This window comes from Mycteria americana, chromosome 3 (assembly GCF_035582795.1).
Source record: "Mycteria americana isolate JAX WOST 10 ecotype Jacksonville Zoo and Gardens chromosome 3, USCA_MyAme_1.0, whole genome shotgun sequence".
In the NCBI taxonomy this organism is placed as follows: Eukaryota; Metazoa; Chordata; class Aves; order Ciconiiformes; family Ciconiidae; genus Mycteria; species Mycteria americana.
The window spans coordinates 121,675,346-121,701,150 of NC_134367.1; the positions used below are offsets into that span (position 1 = coordinate 121,675,346).

General features: G+C 43.0%; 1 long non-coding RNA gene across 2 annotated transcripts; it reads right to left on the reverse strand.

The window, feature by feature from the left end:
• LOC142407388 (uncharacterized) lies at positions 1 to 25,763 on the reverse strand. Of its 2 annotated transcripts, XR_012774919.1 has the most exons (4): positions 25,536 to 25,763; positions 25,090 to 25,383; positions 23,738 to 23,813; positions 1 to 132 (listed from the first exon to the last, which is right to left on the reverse strand). It is a non-coding gene; the product is annotated as an uncharacterized LOC142407388 (long non-coding RNA). The 2 variants fall into 2 exon arrangements; XR_012774918.1 differs by lacking the exon at positions 25,090 to 25,383 and having other exon boundaries at positions 25,430 to 25,753.
• Positions 25,764 to 25,805: the final 42 nt, after the last annotated feature.

The following is a 25,805-nucleotide window of genomic DNA, read 5'->3' on the forward strand; positions in this document are numbered from 1 at the left end:
GGCTCAGGTGCCATCATCCATTTGGAGAAGTGACAGCCGGCTCTGGACACAGCTATCGTAGGAAGGCTGCCCCGTTCCTTTTCCACACGCAGTTCTTCACTCCTGTGCCGATGAACCGGGCTGTTGTTTATCCTAATGAAGAACATGGTTGGTTAATAGACATTGAGCCATTTTTCTTGGATCAAAATAGCCCACCTGTGCTGGATAATCAAATTGGAATGGATTCAGAAAGACTTGCAGTCTTGTTTCAAATCTCACAGAAAGGCAATTTCTGACATGCAGCACTAAAACCAGTTACTGAACAGCAGTGACAACAAAAAAAAAGTTTTTCTTTTGCAAATTTTGTTTCTGCACTGAAGTGGAGTAGTGTAGCACAACATAGGGCCACGTGCTGACGTCCTTACCCAGGGCCTGAGCCTGGTTCCATGGAAATCGATGGCAAAACTCCCACTCACTTTAACGGGGTACAATCAAACTGTCTAGTCCTTAGTCAAGCACAATTCCCACTGATTTCTATAGGATTTTTGCACACACCTGGGGGCCAGCTCTTCTGCTGGTGTAAATCAGCATGACCTCCATGGCTTGCCATGGAATTTTGCTGATTGCTCCCAGCCGCTGATTTGGCCCAAGGACTGTGCAAAAACTGAATGAGGGTGTGAGGACACAGCCTGTATATTTTAGTCAGGGTATTTGCATAGAATGTAGATCGTTACAAGTTTTTGCACAATGTATTGTTAATACAACTTTTAAAGCTTATCTGTAGTTTATTTATTTATACTCATTGTATGTATTATTAGTAAAAATGAACAATCTTACTGATGGTTAAGAACAGCAAAGTGTAAACATTTTGAATGTACAAAATATCTTAGGTTCTTTGGGTAAACTTTACATATCATTCTTGAAAAATCATGTTTCCTATTGAACATGTAGTTACATTTTAATGGAGCCCTCTAGGCCCTGGGAAAATGTGGGCATGGTAGTTGGTGGGGGTGGGGGGAACTCTTTGCATATTCACTAGAAACTGTTTTTCAGGGCTTACTAACTTTGCTGCACAGGATAGGTTTGACTTAAACAGCAAATTTGTAGGTTTAACTGTGCTTTTATAACCTGAGAAAAAGTTAAATTTGGCAGTCTCTCAGTTCAGAAAGAGAACCAGCCTCTTTCCAAGGGAGATGGGAGATTTTTTGCACTTGTTTGAGAACATATTCGGCCTTTGATATGACAATTAAAACTTGTCTAGACAGCCAAGTTATTAATGCTTGAAAATCAGCTACTGCACATGAATAATAACTTTTCAAGTAGCTTTTTAAATAGTAGGTATAGCTGTATAAACACAGTCATTGCGCTACACTATAAATGAACATAGCCACTTTTCTTGACTTTTTAAGGACTAAATACACTTTTTTCCTTGGCTGCTCACAATAGACTATAGCAGGTCTTTCTGAGTAGTTATAATCATGATACAAACATATATTTAGGCAATTTTGAAAACATGTAATATAGGGACTTTCTAAGACACAGAATACAAAAACATCCTTTGTAGCACAGTATTTAAAAAAAAAAAAGAGAGAGAGAGAGAGAGAAGAATCTCACAAACAGAACTATGTTAAACCTGCAATAAAGCTGTGGTTTAAAGCAACCAGAACTGGAATATCCAAAGTTAAGGGTAGAATGCCAGTTGCAAAGCCTCATTTTGCGCTAATTTGGCCTGCAGTTAAGGAGCCTTGAACTGCAAGCTGAAATTCCAACTGTGGCTCTAGTCCAAAGCCTGTTGAGGTCAATCAGAGTCCTCCGAGGATAGAAGCCTGATTATTATTTCATGCAAGTGCAAATCTCTTTGTAAAGCCAGGGGGGTGTTGCTGCTGCTGCAGACGAGTTAAGAATCGGGCTGCCACCTATAAAATACAAGTTAAAAATTGAATTTTTAGCTTTAACATTGACATTCCCTGACTTTTTCTCCTTTTTCCAAATTAAGAGGGAACCTGTTGTTTTCCAGATGATCTTTTTATCTGGTGTGTGGCTTTTAAGTTGTACATCAGATTCTATTTGTACTCCAGATTGAATCTTGATATGAAATGTTCCTGTCTTGTTCCGTTTTTACTCTTTTACATGATACATGATGACTGTGTCATTTTCCATTGTATAAAGAATGCTGACAGTGTTTCGGTACAAAATATATTCTTAAAAATAATGATGATGATGATGATGATAATGATAATAAAAATACAAGGGAAAGGTGCTTCTACATGAGGTGTTTGGATTTTTCTCCAGCTTGGAAATACTCTATGGTTCCAAAGCAGATGCAGGCAGAAGATTAATTCTGTTTGGAGAGATATTTAGCACCCTCCCTGCCTAGCACTTTCTCCAACTAGATAGGTAAAGCCAGGTTTGCTGATGCAGGGCCCTTGCCTAAGGCTGTCCTGCTAGTCCAGTGGGCCATAAAGTAGGAGGCTGGAGAGAGTAAGTAGCACCATGACCCTACAATAGCACAAAACCAAAAGGGATCTCCCTGACAGCACAACACCAGTAGAGATTTCCCCTCCATGCATTTACTGTAGCCCAGAAAAAGGGATTTGTCTAACTTGAATTTTCAGCTGCTTGGGATTCCTGGTAGCACAGGAATAATGCGCTACCAGCCCTTGGACTTTTCCTATCCTGCACAGGCTTGGCAAAGCACAGTGCCTAGGCCAGGGATGCGGAGATGAACTTCATGCACCACCGTGTCAGCGGTGTCTCTGTCAGGAGCAAGGGCCCAGCGATACTGCCCTGCCTCTGTTCCCACCTACTGTGCTGGGCACTCCTGTTTCTTCCTGCTCCAGTGTTTTCTGTCTCGGGAAAATGCTTTTTTGAACCTGATTCTGGTTTTGCCTTTGCATAACTCCACCAACCGCAGTGCCCACCACCTGATTCTGCCCTGTTGTTGTTTCTGAGCCAAGCTTCGAGGCAAGAAGGGCTGTGAACCCACTTCTGATGGGTTGTGGTTTGGCTGAGAGCTCAGGAAAGGGCAGAAAGTCACAGTTACAGCTTCCACATCTATTTGTCTGTCTAACACCAGTTTGGAAGTCTTTTTATTTTTCTTTTGCTCTTGGGCAGTACCAGGCTATGGCAGGCGAAGGAACGATGATGTCTATGTATCCAAGGGCTGTTACACGCGTGCTTGGTTTATGTTGGCTGACCATGTCCAGAAGCTACTGCTGAACACTGCCATGTGCAGTGTAAGTCAGAGAAACCCGAGGCCTTAAACTTTTCTGTTCAGTTGGCTTTTGAGCCAAATCCAAATGTTTAAGATGGGAGACTGTGCTGCAAAATTTATATCTGAATTCTTTGGTCTCTGCAATTTAGGAATTATTCAGATCTTCACTTTGGATATATACCCTACCAGACCTGAAATAAGACTGTTTCCAAATTGGGTCAGGTTTTCAAAATATATTTCAGTAGGGACAAGTAGTCTGTGAGCTTCTTGGAAGCTGCAGTTCTTCAGGACTGAGTGTGTGAACCAACTTTTGAAATCTTATGCTAGAATTTATTAGCTGAATATTTCCACGGTTTCCTCTGAATGAGGAAATTAATTCTGAAATGAAAGAAGCCTTGAATGGGTAAAACCCATGTGGAGTGGAATCCCTCAACTTAGCACAGCTTCATTTTTTCCAAAGAGGAAAAAGCAAAAAAGCCAACCAAAAAACCACGACCGAATTATTTAGTTATGTTTAGAATTGGCTGTGATAAAGCTGATTTCATTTAAAAAAAAAAAAAGAGGTTATTGCCTACTCAGAAAGAGCCTTGAAATACTCCAGTATCATGTGAGGTAGTCTGTGTCTAAACATATTTCACATAAACGCTTTTTCACAGCCAAGTTGTTAAAAATGTTACAAAATACCTTCTTTTTGTGTCACAATTAGAAATGTTTGCCTCACCTTGAAAGAACATTTTGTAGTAAATATTCATATGTTGTCTATGTGAACTTGCACTAACATATATTATATTCTCCCTCCCCTCCTTGACTAGCTTGAGAAGAAATGGGCGTAATATTGCTAAACCGGTTGAATGTGACATCTGCTTGAGGCATAGCATCTTTCTCAAGGGCTGTTTTGAGTAAACAGCCTGAAAAACCAAAGGGAGAGCCTGATTCACCATTTTGCTGTGCCAGCTTTCCACCCCTGTCACTCTCCTGCTGCAAGGCTGAGACTGAAGCCCTGAGATTTTAATGTAAGAGAGCAGCACTGAGATTTTTATCTTCTGGGATTTAAAACTATTCACTGTGGAGGAAAACAAGAACAGAGTAGCCACAGCGCTCTCAAGCTTGGTAGTAGGGTTGGGGTAGCACGACATGCTGTAGTCCTAATGGAGCATGAGTTCAGAGGGAGATAGTGGGCATTTCAGAGCCAGTCAAGAGCACAGGCTGTGGAGCTGCGTGATAATTTCCCAGGGATGGGCATTTGCCACGTTGTTAGCTGCCACCTTCTGCAACCCCATACCAGGACACACAGCAAAAAAATGGCGTTGCTTACAAGTTTGGAAGGCATGAATGGGTTCATGTTCCTACTCGCTTTCTTTAAAAGAGGCTGCCAAATAAATAATAGGAAAATTTAGGAGTAGCCATGCCACTAAGGTATTTCTTCCCCACAGACATTCAAGCACTGTATCTTGCCTCCCATCCACAAGAAGTGCTCCCCACAGAAATCTACAGCACTGCTTTCTGCATTGAGGCTGGTTACAGTGACCTTTCCATGCAGAAAACTGCAGAACTGCAATTCTGCTGAGCCAGTTCGTGGCGGCTCTAAGCAACCTCCCAGCACCCCTGGAATTGATATGACAGTATGAGGAACAAGAGTCAGGCTGAAGGCAGCCCTAAATGCTCACTGTGAGAAGCACAGAAGTTAGGAAGAAAAGCTACACAAGTCTAGGAACAGTTAGTGACCTGGTGAGATTTTTTGTAATCATGGGTATTGTTCTGATTTTCTCATGTGGATCAGAAAGTGTACATGTAAAAGTCACTTTGCAATGAACGGTGTGTGGGGTTAGAACCAAGGCCAACCCAAATAGGGAGAAAAAATGAGCTGCAGACGCTTTATCTGGCTTTGATACGCCCTCCCAGCTCCTCCCAGCAATCACTGCTGTTACAAACACACAAAATTACTACAACAAGGAGATTCAGCAGCATGTGCAAGATCAAAATAATAAACTCACACTTTGCCACAGGTCCTCCCTAGCTTCTGTTGCTAGGCCTCTCCATCTGTCTGTCAGCAAATAACTATATCCCGCTGCTTTTAAAATCCATGGCAAAAATCCTTTTGACTTTCATGGAAATAGGTCCATAAGAAAAGGGGTATTTCTAGCTCTCCCTCTCCAGTTATTTTCAGCTGGGGCATACTCTAAAAATCTGTTCTTTCATTCTCCTGAGTTTATTTTTAAGTATGAATAGAGGACTATTTCTGTCTGCTTTATCCATTTGATAGAGTCAACAGAAAGCACAGCCTTTCCCTGGTGCAGTAACACTAGTTTCGCAGTTAGCTGATGAAATGTCTTATATTCGTTACCTTCTGATTTTAAAAAGTGAGGGTGTGCACAGAATGACCTGGCAATAATAGTAATATGTATCATTCACCACAGATCTATTTTTATGTGTTGTGCCAATTTCATAATGAACTTCTAATAGCAATAAACCACGAAATCTTCACTAGCTTGTTCTGTCTTTTATCTGAATTATTAATACTCATTACACACCCTCTTGACTTCTTTAACTTCTGGCTTCTTTTATCTTCTCATTGTTTTTCAGATGTAGCTAACTCTTTCCCTATAAAACTGCAGTGTGAAACTTTGGAATGAGATGTGTGGCTTTGGTAGCAGCTTGTGTAAAACTCCTTTACAGTTTAAATGCACTATACAGAACAATCAAATAACTTCATCAGAGGAAAGAATAACTTGCTTACTCATGCAAGACTCCCGCTGACATCACTGGGCAGTGTAAGCCTCAGAAGTTAACAGGCACAACTCAGACCTTACGGCCAGGCCATGAGACACAGATGGCTGATCACTTTTGCATGGGATAAAACAGCCCATCAGCAGTGTAACTCACACAGGCGCTTCAGTTCACTCTGGTGGGACTGGATTCATGGGTGAGGGTTACATGGTGAGTAAAACCACCAGATCAGCTCCAGAGATTCGTTATTATGCGATCCAGTGTTTCACTTGTTGGCATGAGCCTAACTAAAGTTCACATTGACCTGAGTAAGTGCAAGAGGAAACTTTAAGGTCTCAGCTTCCTTCAGTTAAAGCTATTGGAAAAATTCTGCATGACCCAAATGGGAAAGGATTATGCCCTACATCCAGTTGTGGCTGTAAAAAATGAGTGAGGTTTCGGAGGGAAACCTCAAAATCCAAACAGCACTGAAGCAGCAGAGGGACAGGATTTGAATACAACTAGTTCTGTGGTTTTTCTCCTGATAAAATGATTATGAATCAGATGCTCCACACACAGTTCATCCTAGCTCTAACCCATGAGCATGGATCTGAGGCCATCCCTGCTCAAAGCCAGACTGAAATTGGCCCTTTGTCTACTATATATGATCCTAAAAGGGAGTATGTTAAGACATATAGAGATCCCTAGTTAAAACACAGTTTTGGGTAACCTAGATGCAAACCAGAAATGAGGAGGAGGACAGAGGTAAATACACACAACAGTCAGAAATTGCTGTAAATGGTGTAAAGGCAGCATCTATTCCCCACCAGACAGCAGAACAACAGCAGCCGCCTAAGTACCTGGGGGGAATTTTCAAAAAGGGGAATATATATATCCAATTTCACCACTTGCATTGGCTAACTCCTATAGAGGCCCTTGAAAAGCTCATTTGACCTGTAACACTGAGTAAACTACAGGCATGAGTTTTGGGGGGAAGGAAGGGAAGTGGTTACCCACCCCATTGAGAGCACCTGATGTAGCAAGTGCCATGTGTACTTCTCTCCCATTCAGATCAGTACTTCGGACTCCTCACAGCTGGGCCTTATTTTGGTGGAGTGTTTCTGAGCTTGAAGTCAAGCCAATTCATGTTGAGGGATTTACTCACAGGAATACCATGAATATGACTCTTTGCTAGCACTGCACTGGATCTTATTTTTAAATTATGACTTTCACCACTCTTCTAAGAATAGATGCTGGCTCTGAAACATCACATTGGCTCCAGCACTCTCCAAAGGTTACACATTTCTCATCCTGTTCAGGCTTTGAGGCTTCAGTTTCCACATTGGTGCCTTGCTAGACCAGCACCGTGATGCTGGGCGGGTCATTCTGTGACAGACCCTGAGAAGGAGGTGTCTTTCAGCAGCTCTCTTCCCAGCTGGCAGAAGGAGACCTGCAAGTCTCCCTCAGCAGTCAGAAGCGACAGTGAAACAGAGCTACGCTGACTTCTGGTTTGCAGAAGAGGACTCCCTTGCGACTCTGAAAGATAGGAACAAAAGCCTGATTAAGAAGAAAAACTTCACTGAAGCTGAACAGTAAATCTCAGCAGCAGAGAAAAGAGGAGGATTTCAGTACTAGGCAATCTGATACTGACAGCAAAGAGCCATGCTCCCTTGGTGACCAGAGGCGGTGGGCAGGTGTTGCTTCGATCGAGCAGAGAGGCAGAGCTCCATGCCATGGAGCAGCCTGTCACCAAGTGCTGATGGAGATGCTGGAGGTTTCTGAGAGTGCTCAGTGGCTCTGCCTTCGCCTGGCTCCAAAGGCCCTTGTGATGGGAGAAAAGCCAGTGCTGACAGTATTGTAATGTATGACAAGCTACAGTAGCAGCTCCAGCACTGCATGCCTGAAGAGGCAAAGAGGATTCTTTCCTGGCTGCTCTCTAAGAAATTTTCAGTTCAATGGGAAAGATAATCACTGTCTAGAATAGATCCAGACCAGAACAAAGGACAGAACATGGCTCTAAGTAGAAGAAACATTCTTGTGAAAGCAACAGATTCACTACAATCTCCAGGGGAAAATGTAATATTTTAATTTAAAAGTACGAAGGCCACAAAGAGGATAATGGGGTTCCTTTTACACCCCAGCTTTGGAAGAAAGATACAATGAGCTACAACGGCTACAAAACAACTCCAAGGGGCAAAGCTGGGAGCAGCTCTGGATTATTGCATGGGTGCAGAACTCAGCTTCCACATCCATTCCCCTCCATTTCCACTACCTTTTCTCAGGGGTGGCAGGTCCTCTCCACAAGAGAGAACCGTTGCTGGAAACCCCACAGCCAGAGGAACTCTCCTGTTGCTTCAGAGCTTTATGTGTCCTCTACAGACACCGACCAAGGTGTACTTTATTTAGCACCACTCACTGAAGAACTTCGAAGCACTGACAAACTTTACAACTTGTGTTAATTCATGAATGCTCCTTGCCATTTCTAGTATTACTGCTGTTATTCTATGGACAGGGAGAGGGAAGAACAGAGATGTAACAACAGTTTCTCAGCAGTCAGTGCTGTAATTTGGAATACACTGATTTGCACACACCTCATGTCTCATCACTGTGGCTTTTGGCTACAACATTGAAGTTCAGACTCCCAGGCCCCCTCCTTCACTCACCAGGCAGACATGTTATTTTGGACCAGAATATCCAACAGTAAGATTGAGTAATGCCATACACTGTGAGTAGCTCCTCTGGGATCAGAGGGGCTATTTGTAATGCAAAATACTTCCAAAATATTATTTTTTAAATAGTAAAAATTGAATGGCATTCCATCAATTTTTTGCAGCCTCCACTGACTCACAGTGCTTTTACCTCCAATTTAAATAATGCAGAAGAGAAGGTGGAACATGGAAGATCAGGTTTCTTAGCAGGGAGTTATTTGCTGCAACTTGAATTCAAAAGATGATGTGCGCACACATTTTCCAAGACGAAATACAGCAATCACATCCCGAGTGATGCAAACAGGTAGATCTCTCTTGATTTCAGTGAAAATACACTGATTGATAGCAACTGAGCACCTGCTGGAGTATGAACTGGTTTAGGGTTCTCATAATAAACCTAAGCTCTTCGAGCTATTCAAAAGATGCTCTCAGGCAAAATAACAGGATTCTGTTTAGCAAAGGGAAGCACATGATTGCTTTAATGCATTGTACAGCTGAAGCTGTGATAACGTAGGCTAGAAGATTATGTTTTTAAGTGAAAGGGAAATCAGTTGTAATTATAATTGTTGTCTTTATGTATTACCAGCTGTATTGATTACCTTCATCCTGTGTGTCACTGGCAACTAGGGAACATGATACATTATCTCATGCTAGTGCTGGAGAGCAGCAGAGATTGGTGTATTTTTAGAAACAAGATTCCCACAGTGTAATTGTAGCAATTGGACGATCGTACACATGCATATTAAAATGCCAACAGACGAACTCCTGAACAGTGCCAGCAAACATTTCACTGTTTGGGGTAGGAGGAAAGGGCAGGAATTAACAGCTCAGCAGTTCAACAACTGACAAGCACAGAGTTTTTTCCTCTAAGAGTGTCCTTGGAAAGCTGTGTGGCTCATATTGGCCAGTGTGAAAGGGAAGCTGGTAAAAGGCAGAATCTCACTTTCCAGGATGAAGAGATGATGCATGTGCAGGTCAGAGTGTCCGTATCTCTCCTGCCTTACGCAGTCTCATAACACATGAAATTACATCGCTGTACCAGTAGAGAGAACTGATGGCTATCTATAGACATCCTTCAAGGGCTCAGTCCTGGGTCTCAGCTGACACCAGGTAGTGTTTGGGGTGCCTGTGTTGCACAACGGGGCATGGTGCAGAGGTCCCTGCCTCACTACGTCTCATCAAGATTGCAGAAGTGCAAGGCTTATTGCTGGTCACAAAACTGTACAGATGTGGGCACACAGTTGGTAAGGCCAAGTTGCCTGTAATCGAAGTCAGTTAGGAGTTAACTAGGAGCTGCCTGTGCAGAGCAGATGTGCAGCAGCATCTGTTGGGAACTTATATGTCTCTTAAAGCATTTATATGTCTTGTAAAGCAGAAGATGCTGTTTCAGACTCTCTGGGAATATCAGCCAGGTTAACAGTCCTGTCATCGGGCTGGTTTAGACAGAAATTGTACAGGACCGATCAAGGTCTGAACCTTTCCACTAAGAGCCAAGCCAAGTGTCCGTAAGTAGAGCACAATATGGGTTCACTTGTGGAAGAAATAACTAATGTACACTTGAAGCACTCAGCAGCCATTCAGGTAGGTATCAGAATGCCACATATCTTCCAGTAGACTGTTGCTGTATTCAATATAAATAAACTGATGATCACAGACCGCCACAGGAGCATGGTGACTATCACACTTGATAAAACTGGCAATAGTTCACAGTCTTTGGCTGTGCTAACTGGAATGTGTTTTGGAGGACAGCACAAGGGATGCTGTGGCAGACAGCTATAGCATAGCCTGCCCCAGATAGATTTTTCTTTCAATTCTCTTTAAGTAGAATTGGCCTGAAACCTATTCGGTAGTCTTGAATTTTATGTATTTATCACCGCAATAGGACATGTTGGTGTTGGAGGCTATTAAATGCCTAATCTTTTTCAGAATCCTGTTATGTTTACACATGCTGATATTGTTCATGAATGGCAATATACTCCATGCAAAGAAAATTCCTGTCTGCCTTCAATGTACCACTGTTCTGTCTCATTATATGTCCTTTTATCCTTTAATAGGTGGATGAATAAAGAGAAGACCCTAAACTACCTTCTCAGTGTCATTTAGCTTTCTATACACTTTCATCATGTTTATTATCACCTTCTTCAAGGTACACAGTCCTTTTCAACCTAATGACCAAATACCAGACTGGAAACTTTTCTAAAACATTTTAGCACATGGCTTCAATCCACACTATAAGAATCAACAGTCACCACAGTCAAAGTAAATTGCAGGTGGTGGTATATTGCCTAACATCCTGATGCAAATGTAAGATAAAGGCTTACTCCAGGGGGTGTAGTGCAACATGAAATCCAAGTGTACAGACTTTGCATATCAAGTTATATCTTATTTTCAGAAAAGCCTCTAATTATGCTGAAATGTGTGCTTTCAAGCTTTCCTGCACCTGGCCTCCAGGAACCCTCCCAGTGAACTGCAGGCAATGACTCCCTCCATGTCATTCTTTCCCCACAAGGGATTTTAGACACTGAATCTACATAGCCACGGCACCAGACCAAACGGACCTCCATCTCCTCAGCCTGTTCTAACCTGCTTCTGGCCAGCCTCCAGTTAATTTTTGTAGCTTCCTTTATGTTCAAGCCATCTTTTACTACCTGCAGTGCTGGAACAGAGTAGCCAGATCTGGCCTCTCAGAGCATACCACTCCACAGGGAACATCTTGTTCTGGAGAAGGCATGGCAGGAAGAAACGTCCTGCATGGCATTCAGGGTGATGTGAGCCAGGTTTCAAACAGCAGGCCACAATTTTCACTGTCAGAGACTGCCACCCATCTCAGGCATGTAGCAGCTCCTCTTGCCCTCTTCTGAGCTGCTTGGTTTAGACTTCAAACAGATCCCAAGGGAAATTCTGGATACCTTCACAGGTGAACTTCCATATACGGCCGTGAAGCCACAGGCTGTGACGGTTGGCATGCAGATATATATCAGCATGCCAAAACTTCCACAGCAACATGTAACTAGTATACACAAATACAATTACACATGCATTTATTGGGAGAAGGTGGTAGAGTGACTCAAACATGTGTCAACAGCTTCCCAGGGTGAGGATTTAAAAGAGCTATTTGGTGCAATAAAGACTGATGCTTAATACACAATTTTCCGCAAAGACGGCTTTTTTTGCTTAGGCCAGCTGAGTAGCTACATTAATGGGAAAACTGGAAGCCTTTTAGTGGGTGAGTAGTAGCTGAAACTGCAGGGGTACTCATGCCACCTTCTGCAGCACCTAATTTCAGCTGTGGTAAGTCAGTCTGGTATCTGTGGGTTCCCTATACAGGCAGTGGAAAGAGAGACACTTCTCCAGAGGATGACTTAGCAGAGACAGTTTTGATGCCCTGAATGGTCTTCCAGAGGCCTTAGCTCCAATGTTTATAAAGGGACCTCAAGGACACTCACCTTCTACCAAACACCCAAATGTAGATGCCTGACCTCCCCTTCACATACATACACACACTGTGTTTGAAGGTTTGAAGTTAAAAGAAAAAAAAGAAAGCTGGAAACAGCAGGCCACAGATAGGTGACTCCAGAAATTTCCTTAAGCACCTGCTAATAGGAAGGAAACCACCACCCTAAGAAAGTGAAGAAGAGCAAGGGCTTTCAGTGCTGAAGGCAGAGGGTTACGCATCACTCACACAACAAAGACAACACTTGCAATTCTGCTTCCAAAGGGGTTCACCTGTCCTGCCAGGCTTGGAAAGAGATCTGAATAAAAAGCCCTGGAAGGAGCCGAGGTGCTTAGGGCAGCACCTGCACATCTCTCTTCAGCATCCCACAGGTGATGCAAGCATCTTCTACACGTAGGAGTAAGAAACACAATATACTCTATCAACTAGAAACACTAAATGATGTGGAAAGGGCTCTATAAACATGTGACCTTTGTTTATTTTTAACTACTTTCCATATTGCTGAGAGCAGAGTCTCCTATTAGCCAGATCCAAAGTAATTATTGGTTAGAGGAACTTTCAGTGGCTTTCAAGCAGGTCCTGCATTGCCAGAAACAGGTGGCAATAAGAAAACACCGTGTGCCTCCCCTTCCACCAAAAGTTAAACAAGATAAAGCAGAATTGCATTTCAAGAGAGCACATTTATCATTTTGCTTAGACTGAACAGGGTAATTTTTTTATCCCTGTCCTTTTTGAACTGTTCAGCACCAGCATATAAAGGAAGATACAGAACAGCACCTTCTCAGAACCCAAGCTACCAAATAGCTCTTGGCTGGTGGGTTTCTTTGCAAAGAGCACTGGGAGTGTTAAATGTTTCAGTATTCAGCCTTCATTCCTTGGTGGTCTCCTACTCTTGAATGTAGAGGAAACAATGCTTGTACTCTACTGATGTTGAGGAGGTTACAGCAGCAAACAAATCCAACCTGAGCTGGTTTGGGTTGACAGTTTTGTGCATAGCTTACATTTTATCACTCCAAAATGGCTGAATGCCAGAGATGGGTGAATGATCACTGGCTATACAAAGTCCGAGTCAGCCTGACAGGTGTTTTGGAGTGCTTTACCAAAAGGTATAAATACCAGATATTAAGTGACCATCTCTGGGGGAATTGCACAGAAACAATTTGTTGAGCTCAGTCTCAGCTAGCACCAACGCTATGATGTATGTGAACGTGCTCACCCTCCCATAAGGCTGCAGCCTCTACAAAGGAGAGGGGGTGGGCAGAGCGCCTGAAAACAAAAAGGGAACAGGCCCATGTCTCTGCACAGAGATAACAGCCCTCCAGCTGCTTACTTAGCCACGGTTAGAACGCATCCCATTTTGTGAATCTGCCAGCATGCAGGAAAAAAATATGGGCATGAAACCTCTTGCTCAGCAGATGCAGGACACAGACTTTTCTTTTTCTAAGACAATATTATTTTTATATGCAGTCTTAGCTAAACTCAGGAGTCCTGATGTGTTCTTACTCACTTCAAATTCCTCGTCTACTTTGTCCAACTAAAGACTGAGCGAAGATTTGGGGCTAAAGACTCTGAAACAGAGGGACAATGATATGTTCATCTACTTTGTTAAACCTGAAGACTTTGGAGATACAAGACTTTGCATTTACAGGCATTTTTTATTGCCAGTGGGGTTCAGGATGATGAGGTCTTTGGAGCTTAGAGATTCAGAGCCTGAATCTTTTTTTTTTTTTTTTTACTTCTGCCTATTTTATATTCTTCATATCAAGATAATCCATTTTAATACACCCCAAGGAAATGAGGGGAAAACCTGCAGATTCCTAACTACATTAGGGCTATACTAAACCTTCCATGGGAAAAGATCTAGGCAAGGGTGGTCCTACACTGACAGATTGACAGCACTAGGGATGTAATTTAAAGATAACAGAAGTCAAAGAAAGACATGTCAAAGAAGGACTGAGACACAGTCTTTTGGGTTTTAATTGCAGTTGGCTCCTCTGGAGTATCCTTTGAAGGAATTTTACACAGGAGCAGCCCATTAGCTGTAAAAGACCATGCACAAAAGCCTCAGAGAAAACAAACTTCATGCAGACAAACAACATTAATCACCCAAAAAGCAGGTATCACTTTCTTTTCTTTTTGTCCTTTGCAAGAAAAGTGTAAATACATACAGGCAGTCACACACAGATTTATTCCTGACCTTCCAAACATTTTTAATTCTAATGAGTCCAAAGCCTACATATATGTGTTAGGTAGATATCACTGCAGCTTGTTGCATTCTACCAATAGAGCAACTTACAACCTATAATCCCTGGGGAAACCCCTCTCTTCTATCAACCATTGCCTTGGTAAAACAGTGATTCTGTTTTTTCATAGCTGAGTGATACCAGTACCACAGGAAATGCAAACAGCACCTTCGTGCACCAAAGAAGGTCCTGTGGTGGTGATGTTTGCTTCTTGGGATGTGAAATGGTTGAATTCAACATCAAGGTATTAGATCAGCCAAAAAGAATCATGGGAATAAAACCAGTACTCAAAAGCTCACACAAATGCTATGTATTTTCCGCACACTAGCACTAGCTGCCACAACTGCAGAGATTATTTCCTGTTCTTCATGGGACTCAGTCATTCACCATCATATTTACTCTTACCAAATTATGACTCCCAAGGGAAACCTGCAGACTGCTGTGGAGCCTCACCTAGGGTCAGCATTAGACTGGGGTCCAACACAGCTCTGACCTACTGCTATCTGCTCCCTCATATCAGTCCCAGTGCAGAAAAAGAAATGGTCATCTTTCAGCTCAGGGTGTAACGGTCCAGCCTATCCCACAGAAAGCCAGGCTTGACACTTTTCAAGCATGAAGCTTTCCCACAGGCAAGAAAGAGCCTCGAGAAGCTGTAGAGGTAAGTTTATAATGCAGTGATGACTTCTTCTACACAATCAGGAGAGAAAAACACACCATGGACACTTAACTGCACCAGGCCCCGGGGCATGCTTGTAGCAGTGCGATGCTACCAGAATACACATTAACAAACAGAGCAATAACAAGGTAGTAATTGTGAGGGGGAAGAAACCTATCTGATCCACTCTTAAACTGAATTAAAGGCACCACAGTAGCTTGCATATAACAGAATCTGACTCAGGAGAAACTGGTCCAGCTCTGTAAAAGCAAACCAGCCCAAGGCAAACCTGAGCACGAAGTGACTCTTTGTCATGCTTTGTAGGGGGTTATCACCCTGGGTTTTTTTAGGTAGCACAGAGTTGCAGCTCTGTCTGCCTGCATCTCTGTCAGACTGAGAAAGGGGGACTCTCCAGAGAAGTGGCCTAGCTAGTAACAGCGTATAAATTGTCAGCCAAAACCAGATATGTGTAAGTAACACAGGCCTCTCTGAAGGCGCAGCCTGTAGGGTAATTTAAGCACATCTTGATGGTGTAGAACTGCAGAGTGGAAAAATCATCTCAGTGTAGCCTGCTGTCAAACTGCATCTGAAGACATTTATATGGGAAAAAAAGATCAGCATACTCGTGGCTCTGCAGCCATGAAATGGATGCACCATCCATCCCTAACTGACTGGCTACGAGCAAGAGAATAGGCCAGCTTGCAACAGCTTCCGCAGCAGGTTCAGTTTACATCTTCCTCATCCCTGAAGCGACTCTGCAAAGGGCCATCTGATAGCAGTCGAGCTCCATCAGCACAATTCAGATAAAATGATCCCAGAAGGTACAAGAGGACATGCTAGAGGGGGAGCAGTCATGTACTAAAATGCCTACGTTATTTTCGAACAAAAGCTGGTTCCCATCCCACCATCTCTTTGAATAAGCAGAACAAGCATCTGACTGGTGAGAGATCTCTACAGTGCTCCTGAAACTCCCTCCTGCTCCACTATGTGATGATAAGCACAGGATTCTTTGCTCCTTGAAAAATCCAGGCTATTGCCAACAGGTTTTGTATCAAGAATTAGTTGCTGCTCAGAAAACTGTGAATGATCTCATAAGCTGCAACATTTCCTAAGTGAGGCAGGCTGCTGAGGAGACAGAGGTTTGATTTTGGGAGATAGCTGCATCACTAGCAGAGGTCATGCATCTTGGCTCCTCCACAGAGAATGATTTGTTGGAAACTCAACCCAGTACGGGGTAAACAGTGAGTTACTGAGAATATGCTCTCTGCCCAGGGGATTTCTTGCCAAAGGAGACAAGCCCCTTTGCAGCAAAATGTGGATAAATATGGATGAAATATGGATTGTGGCCAAATTTGGAAATAATTATATCTGGTCTGCTCACATAACATTCCACAACCGGACAGTTGGACCAATGCCTTTTCCATGCAAACTGATTGGAAGTCGCCATCAGTCTTTCATTTAAATCCACTGAACTGCTGACTTGCATCTGACTGAGCAGACAGCAAATGCCCTGTGGCCTACATTATAAACAATTCCATAAATGCAGGGAAATCGAGACAAAGTTGCTCCTTTGAAACATCTGGCACTCAGCTTGCATTGGGAAGATGGGTCTTGGCGCTTTTGGTGCTGTTTGGAACTGTGTTTCCAACTCACTAGCACTGCATTCGTGGAAGAATGGGGGTATGAGAATTCCTCAACATCTAGATTTGATCTCAGATCCCTCTTTGGCCAGATGAGGGTAGAGAGCCCAAGCTGGTGCCCTCTCTCAGCTATGGTGGGAATGGAAGCTCCCTGCAACAAGCACTAGATCCTATAAATTGATAGGTTTATTGTGTTTATTAAACTTTTTTTCAGTTCAGTGGTTAAAAAACTGAAAACCGTGAGCCAAATTCACCACTAACACACACCCCTTGACTTCAATGAGGTTAAAGGGGTTACTGCAGGTCATTGCTAAGATGCACATTATCTCCCTTGAAATAACACAGTCTGCACCTAGACTGTACAGTTGGTGCAGAGAGAGGCAAGGTGTCGTGGTTTAGCCCCAGCCGGCAGCTAAGCACCACGCAGCCGCTCGCTCACTCCGCCCTGGTGGGATGGGGGAGAGAATCAGAAGAGCAAAAATAAGAAAACTCGAGGGTTGAGATAAAAACAGTTTAATAGGTAAAGCAAAAGCTGCGCACGCAAGCGAAGCAAAGCAAGGAATTCATTCACCACTTCCCATGGGCAGGCAGGTGTTCAGCCATCTCCAGGAAAGCAGGGCTCCATCACGCGTAATGGTTACTTGGGAAGACAAACGCCATCACGCCGAACGTCCCCCCTTCCTTCTTCTTCCCCAGCTTTATATACTGAGCATGACGTCATGTGGTATGGAATAGCCCTTTGGTCAGTTTGGATCAACTATCCTGGCTGTGTCCCCTCCCAGCTTCTTCTGCACCTGGCAGAGCATGGGAAGCTGAAAAGTCCTTGACTAGTACAGCAACAACTAGAACATCTCTGTATTATCAACACTGTTTTCAGCACAAATCCAAAACATAGCCCCATACCAGCCACTATAAAGAAAATTAACTCTATCTCAGCTGAAACCAGGACACAAGGGGAAGTGCTCCCTGGCAAGGGCTCCTGCAGAGCACATCAGTGATACCACGTAAGCCTGCTGAGATCATATTCACTTACTAGAACGAAAGAGCTGGCTCAGAGACAGCACCCTTTTCCTAGCACTGAAACCCAGTCAGCCATGATTTAGAGAGAGGGTTCCTACTTAGAACCTGGTGAATTTAAACAGATTGCTCAGGCACCTGGATTTACCTAATCTCATCTTTCCTAGCTCTCTTTGTAGTAACAGAGCTGGTTCGGCTGCTCTCAAGAGATCCCCAACTGACCCTGGATATTGAAGGGGTGGGGGTTGGACCTCATCTCCTCATCTGCCCTGCTGTCTTTGTGCTTGCCTTTGTCACCCTGCTGCTTCCCTCTCTGACCAGCTCTCCACACTCCCTTCTGCCTGCTCCTTCCCACATTCTGCCTGTTCTTGGTACAAATGTCAGGGGTTCAGTCTTGCTTCTTTCTGCTTGTGAGATAACAGCAAGGGACCACATGGAGGCCAACGGACCCCTCTGTCTGAGGGTCTCATTCTGGCTGCTGATGCAGCCAGAGGCCATTGCATGCAGGACTCCAGGGCAGCTGGGGCAGATAGCACTTCTGTTAGCATTCAAAACTGTTTTGGCTATTTGGAGCATGGTATTTTCTCTCTAGATTCTGTCTTGTTGTTTATAATTTACCTATGACAACAACCCTGTCAGGTAGTTTAGGAACAGATATGGCCAATCTCACATATTTCTCATATAAGAGCTTTCCAGAAAGCAATCCTGTTTTTCTGAGATCTACCCTTGCTATGTGCCTACATCCCAGACGCTTTGCATCTCAATGAACGTAGATCAAGAAAGCAAACCCATTGCAGAAAAATATGACAGAGGATAAAATTGACATATGTGGTACTCAAAACAGGCATCAGATACAAGTCTGAAAGACAGCAAGAAGGATTTTGACAAATATCTCCAAAAGGAACCACCTTCCTTGCATGGCAGTTGCAGTTGAGACAGAAGTTGTCATTAACCCAGAAAAGCCTCAGCCATTTCCGTTTTTAAAACCTGGAACTGAATTTTACTTTCACTTACATTTAATGGACATTTTGCCATTCACTCTAAATAGAAAAGGGCAGGATCTTTGGAAAAAAATTCTAAAATTATTTTTATTGATATGTATCACTGCCAGTCACACAACATTGGTTTGTGAGGAAAACTTGTCCAAAGCTTGAACCAGGCACCTAAATTTCACTGACTGTGTTGACATATAGACGTGAAATGAACTTGTGCAATTACAACATGATATTGCAGGTCTTCTTATATATATAAAAAAACAGCTCTAGAGGTAAGTTTCAATATTCCTAAACTTCAAAAAAAACCCCGCTCTGAAATGCCTTAGAAATGAAAAAGCCTTAAAATAGATGTTAATAGAGATTATGGGCATATATCTTATTACCCTGAACAGCTCAGTATGCAAGAGATTGCTGTAATAGTGCCCATCACATACACAGAGTTAATAGTTTGTACCTCAGAATTTCCTACCAGCTGATCTACAAGAGTGTTTGGAGGCTCTTGACTCTTGTCATCACAGAGAGGAGCTGATGCACAAGGAAGGAGGATGGCTATAGAAATCAACTCACCTTTGTCAAATAAATAAATTGGATCATTAAACAGAATAATAGTCTTCAATCATTTTTAACACTTTTCATCTTAAATGTACAAAACTCACAAGCCATGCCTCTTAAAGGCAAGGGACTGTCTTTGAATGAATAATTTAGATTTCTTTTCTTATTGGCTTTCTGCATTTAGAGCCTGTATTGAAAAAAAACAATTAGTCACACTGGAAAGCTTTGCTCTGCTACCAAGAGAGCTAGAAATTTTGCTTTCCTGCTGACAGTTGAGGTACTCACACAATACCATCTTCTAGGAGAAGGAAGTATTGTCAGACCTGGGATGAAACAGTACGTGTTGCCTGTACATCATTCTGGCTGTCCATAGCTTGCTGGACTGCTACACTTGTCAGCTGTTTTTTTCTCTCAGCTTGCCTGAGTAACACAGTTAAATTAAGGCTGAAGTCAGATTGTTTTCAGTCTGCACTCATCTTAAAAGTTTGTTATATCTCCTTCACACCTGAACACACCAGCACTGCCAACAGCTTGCCAGTTTATGCCAGCTACATTGGTTTGTCTATTGCCTCTTCTGACAAGCCTTGCCATCATTAAAATGTATATACACTAAAATACACTTTGCACACACTGCTGATGAGTTACGTATAAAAATATGTTGAGGACAGGTGTACGCGTAGTATTGCCACACTGAAGTCATTAACTTCTGCCACTTTGAGGATGTGGTCTAGACCACGCAGGAAAAATGGGGCTGTTTTGACATTCATGAGCTGGTTAATCCACTGGATAGCCCTCATATGGCAAGAATGTGAGCATGCATGTTCATTAGAGGCTCCAAATCAGCTGCAAACATGGTTGAGACTCAGAAAGGAGTTCCTTAGAAGAAGAAAAAAAAAAAACACACACCACCAAAACCAAAACAAACCCTCCCAACAAACTGTGTTGCGTGTCAGCAACCCTATCCTTGCCCAAATAAGCCTGAGCCAAAAATCAAAGAACCTACATGCCCTTCAGATGTAGGAGTTTCTAAGACCCACCTAAAATAACTGCCATTTCATCTGTTTTCTGTAACTACATGGGGTTCTTTGTAGTTAACACATTTAGGATTGTTTAAGGACAATTCTGGGATTTTTAATAGCTTGTCAATTACAAGAGAATGGGCTGCTGATGTAGTAATGCCTCCTTGCTTTCATAACTATGACTCCAGTAAAGATAACTAGGGAGATTTGTTTAAAACAGTATCGAACTTGCACTCCAAACAGAAGATTTGTATGTTGCATCTAAAACATACGTTACAATGTTTTATATTTTATGCCATTGCAACTAGAATAGATGGAGACAGTCCCTTCCTTGAAGAGCTGGGAAAAGTTAAGACACCTTTGTGGGATCCCCAAAACAACAGAAACCAGTGCCTGGTCATTGTGCATGCCCAGAGGTCAATGCTAATGGAAGTAGCAGCAATGCAGGAGATGTGGGCATTTGAGATGTTCAGAAGAGTACCTCGGTGCCTCTCAATAGATTTGAGAGGAAACAGGGACCGCCACATACGGGTTATCATAACAGCTAACACCTAGCACAGGGAGGCCAGGCTCAGCAAGTTCCTTTCACTGCCAGCAGAGACATGTGAAGACCACATGGAGCATGAATTAATTCAGACACTGTTTGAACTGCAGGGAATGGGGATCCTTGGGATCTTTGCTGCACAGCCAGCTTACAGACCCAGACGTGCTCTTCACAAGGGGGTCCCCGATGTGGTTGGGGAATGCCCTGGGGCCAAGAGGTGCTCCTGCCTCCCTCAAACTCTAACACAGACGAGAGCTCTGCAGTGCCCTGTGGAAGAGCCAGGCAGTCTGCACTGATTCTGGATGGAGCTCAGGGCACCAAACACTGCTCAAAGAAACAAGCATCAGCTGCTCATAGATGTGTTTTACCACCTTGCGATGCTAAAGGACAGATCAGCAGTGGAGTTTAGTAACAGGCTGCTTAGTTCATTCTTTGCTCAGCTGCAGCTTTGTTTAACTTAACTAACAGGAACTGCACAATTTTTCTTTTACTAACTGTTGCCCATTTAGAAGCCAGCAGAAAGCGCATATTATTCATTCTGCTAGCTTTGATAATGCCCACCTTATCAAACCACAGCCACAAACACGTAAAGCTTTTGAGGTTGACTAGCGAATTCAGTCAGACAAGCTCCTTTTGCTTGATAATGCAGTATTAGGGGTTATTTCAGCTATAATGGTCTAAGATAAATGCAGTTTTACTGAATTAAAAACATTTCAGAGAAATATGCCAATTCAGTTTCATGTCAGGATGGGAAAAAGTCAAAACATTCTGTGAAGGTAAATGGCAATGGTTTGATTTCGTGTTTTCAATTTGCTTGATTTTTTTATATTTCATTTCCACATTTCATTTCCACAGAAAAATTTAAATTAGTTAGCATTGCATTGACAATAGCACAAATGAAAGCCTTTGACATTAGTGAAATGAAATTATCTGGTAGGTCCAAAGACCATTTAAAATCCATTCTACAGATAATTTCAAATCTTCAAATGTCCAATTCAATTGTGAATTTAAAAAAAAAGAAAGGAAAATCAAGCAGCAAAAAAGAAAGGAAAATCAAGCATCACAATTTCTCAGGAAACAGACTATCTAGTTTCTGATCAGCAGCATTGCCAGACTCATCAGCAAGGGAAGCAACCTGCCTGAAGTTTGAGGATTTATCTAGTCTTTGATTACAGCAAGTTTCTTGCCCATACACTGAGCGGGGAAGCCAGAAAAACCTTGCCCTGCCAGGAGCCATGTTGTACTGTATATGTTTTTGAAATTAAAAAAAAAAGAAGGCAAAAAAAAAGAAAAAGAACCGCAGTATCCACTGCTAGCAATCCAACATCTTGCAGAACATCTTCTGCATTACACTACACAATATATGGTGCATCTTATACTATAACTAAAAGTTATGTTCAGGAACCATGTTGTAAACTCCAAAATGACAAATAAAAAGCTAAATTGTTTCCCTATGACTACTTAATTTTCTTGAGAATTATGAATGACTAAGTTTTATGAAGGACATGGATGTAGACCATAACAAGTTCTCCCTGCCATCCTCAATTCCCAATCCAGGAGGAGCATCTGAGCCTCCAGACCATGCGGGTTTTTGGGAGACAGCCTTTCTGAATCATCTTGACACACCACGATACCTTTTTCCATTTGAGACTTCTAGGAAGGCTGCGCCCTCTCCTGACAGTTTAGGACTCAGCAGCAGTGGCTAGTAAAGCTGCTTTGCTGGAGCTAACAAGTCAAGGCTGGACCTCGAAGTTACCAAGACCAGTCCTGCTTGACTTAAAACCTCTATTGCACTATGCAGAGGGGCTTCACATTGAGATGGATATCTCAAAATTACAACGTTTTTTCACCGTGCTGTAAGAAAAGAAATTGCTTGGAAGTATATGCTTAAAAAAACCAACCATATGTTTGAAAATGGATGGAACACCACTCTAGAATAATCTCCAAATAACATACAGTGTTTACAGTCAATGCAATTCTGTAAAGGAAACTGTCATACGTTGAAAATATAACCTTGAAATTAGTGTTGTAACCCATGGATTCCATTTCACAGAACTAATACATAATATGGCTAATGCTATTATAAAAAGTCAGTCTGCCTTTCTAAGCAATTGTAATCTCCTTCAACCAGCAAAACTTACGCAGGAATGACTAAAGAAATCCCACACATCTTGTCAATCATTCACACTATGCTTAAGTGAAGATCACCTGCATTTTTTTATGTGGAACGCTTACCTCTACTCTGATCCTGCATTCAAGTTAAATGAATTTTACAGACTCACAACTGCATACTGATTAAAGCTTCTGGTCCTAGAAACTACTGAATATCACCAAGAAAGAGAAGGAAATTTCCCTCTGGTCAAACTGGCAGGGACCATTTGGAGGTATTTTCTGCCTTTCTTTGTAGCTTAGGATACGAGTCACTTCCTCAAATCATCTGGGAATTTTACTTAACAAATTTCCTTCTATTCTAGTTATTCTAGACCTAATTACTGACACTGTCGATCTTTTTGGCTCTCTTCCTGTGGTACATGGTTGTGCTTGTGGCTTTGGTCTTTTCCACAGAAGGGCTTTACATTTTTTTTTAGGGCATTGGGGCTCAGGTTGCTGTCTGGGGAGTTTACGGGCAGTGTGTTTATTCCATATGTTCATTCAAATCATTGATGCATCAGCTGTATAAGAGAAGATAATTATTAAATTACCTCCTCTAATTATATTACTTACAATGTTGCCATAAGGATGACTAACATTCATGGCCAATGACCACCAACTAAACACAGCTAGAATGGGAAATGATTCTTCACGGACTAACACTGCACACTGAGGTATATTTTGGGCCCCTGGAACTTAATGCCTACTGCCAGATATGGGAAGAAACGATCTAGTTTGTCTGTTGCTTTACAACAAAGTATTTCACTGCTTTTATAGCTTCTTCTCTGCACCCTTACAATTCGTAAAACACGTTGTTCTACATTGGGTGAAGGTCAAAAATCTCTGCTAAATTGCCCTACCTTCCAGTTCCCTCACCGCTTCTCCTTCTGTCCTGCCAGGTCAGCACAAGCTTTACGCTGCATTTCTGACACTAAGCTGAAAAAAAGAAAACAGCCACCAGGTGGCGAAATGTAATACTCATACAGCCTCATTAATAGTCATCCAGCCTCATTAATAGTCACCTATGATTATATTCAGCTACTGTAACAGGATTCCTAACGTAACAGAAACATTGTATTAACAATATAATTTCCCCATGCTTCACAAAGGCCTTATATTGCTTATTAAATTAGCAAATTAATTATAATTACTCTTAAATGCATTTGAGGCATTTTTATTCCACAAACCTATCTCAGACATGAAAAGTTGTACGAATAGCCTTGTTTTAAGCCTTCCTCAGCCAAACTACTCTGTGTTTAAACATATGCTTAAGCCTCTGTAGGAACAAAGCTTTAGTATTACACTTTGATCACTATTTTATTATTGTAATTTGCCAGCATGTTGTAACTGCTGTACAGTGTTCAGTTCACTGCTATCAGAGGATGTATGGCAGGCTTTGCATGTTATTTAAAACCATGTAATGCATTTTTAAAGACCCAATGTGCTGGTACTTGTGACAATATTCACCAGTACAGTGTAAACAGATATTAGAAAACAAAAAAAGAGAAGTGTTTGAAAAGCAGAAGCATGCATTGTTATTTCTCACTATTTCATTTAGTGGTTTTGCTGTAAATGTTCTTTCACCTATGAAGTCAAACCATTGTCTACTTGTGCTCCTTGGGAAAAAGGACAAATAAGAAAAGAGTCTTTCTACTCCTTTTTACAGAATTTGCACAACCAACAAGCAAACAAAACCATAAAAAGCCAGTTGAACTAAAGCATGATTTGACTGGTGTTGCACTTACAAGTAGCCTATGTACACACCTTCCCTATCAAGCATAGGCACATATGAGTGTCTTTTTCAAGAAACAAATTTGTACCAAGCTACTCTTTGAAAGTGGTAACTCCAGCAGACCGTGATGCTTAGAAGCCAAGGTTTCAGCGCGATGCAGACAGGCCCTCAGGGACTTCACCTGGACTAAGCAGTTTGCAAACTCTGAAGTTGAAGGAAGTTACCCCTTGGTCACAACGACACATAAAAGGCGGAATAGTGGCATGGCAGCCTGTTCCAGAGGTGGGTTGCGGGATCACACATATGGGATCAGACTACTCCCCCCCAAACTTCAAAGGGGCAAACTTTGAGATAAACGATTTCCTATGCAGAAATGCTAGCCTAACCCTCAAGACTTGGAAATTAAATCCTCCCACAGCGCGGGCATAACTACGATCGCGTTCGCGGCGGAGAAGCTCCGCCGGGTGCTACCGATACCACCCCGGTGCTACCGATACCACAGCGCCGCTCCCACTCGCGAAGTGCAGCCCTTCCGCCAGCTCTCCTCCCGCCACCTCCCCGCACCGCCGGCCCGCTGCGAGGAGCGATTCGCCCCAGCTTCCCCATTTCCATTTTGGATGGGTTTTTTATGTCACCGCCTGTTTTCGGAGCCTCTGCGCGGGCAAACGCCCGCACGGCCCCGGCCCCCCTCACAGGATCCCTGACAGGATCCCCGGCATCGAGCGCAGGCAGACCTAGCGCAGGGCTTCACCTGGCGCAGCACACACGACACCCCTGGGGGGAAAGGAAAAAATAACAATGAAAAACAAAATTAAAACACCTCATATTGCCTACACCAGGGCACGGAAAACACCGTAACCCGGCGCTGCCCTCTTCCTCCCGAGCTCAACATGGCGGCCGCGGCATCCCCCACGGCATCGCCTCACCCCTCGTCCAAGATGGCCGCCCTGCCGCGGTGGCCGCGGCTTGCCAGTACTTAAGATGGCGGCTGCGCGGTTAAACCACCGTCCACCTTACGCAACAGGGGGTAGGTATCACCGCAGCAGCGTCGGTCGCTCATTTATTTATTTATTGACGTGCCCGCCCCGCTGGCCGCTGCTGGACGTGACGCGGCTCCGGGGGCGGCGGCGCGGTGCCTGCCGGGAGGCCAAGTGGGCGGTGGCGGGGCAGGAGGCGGTGGCCGCCGGGAGGGGGCC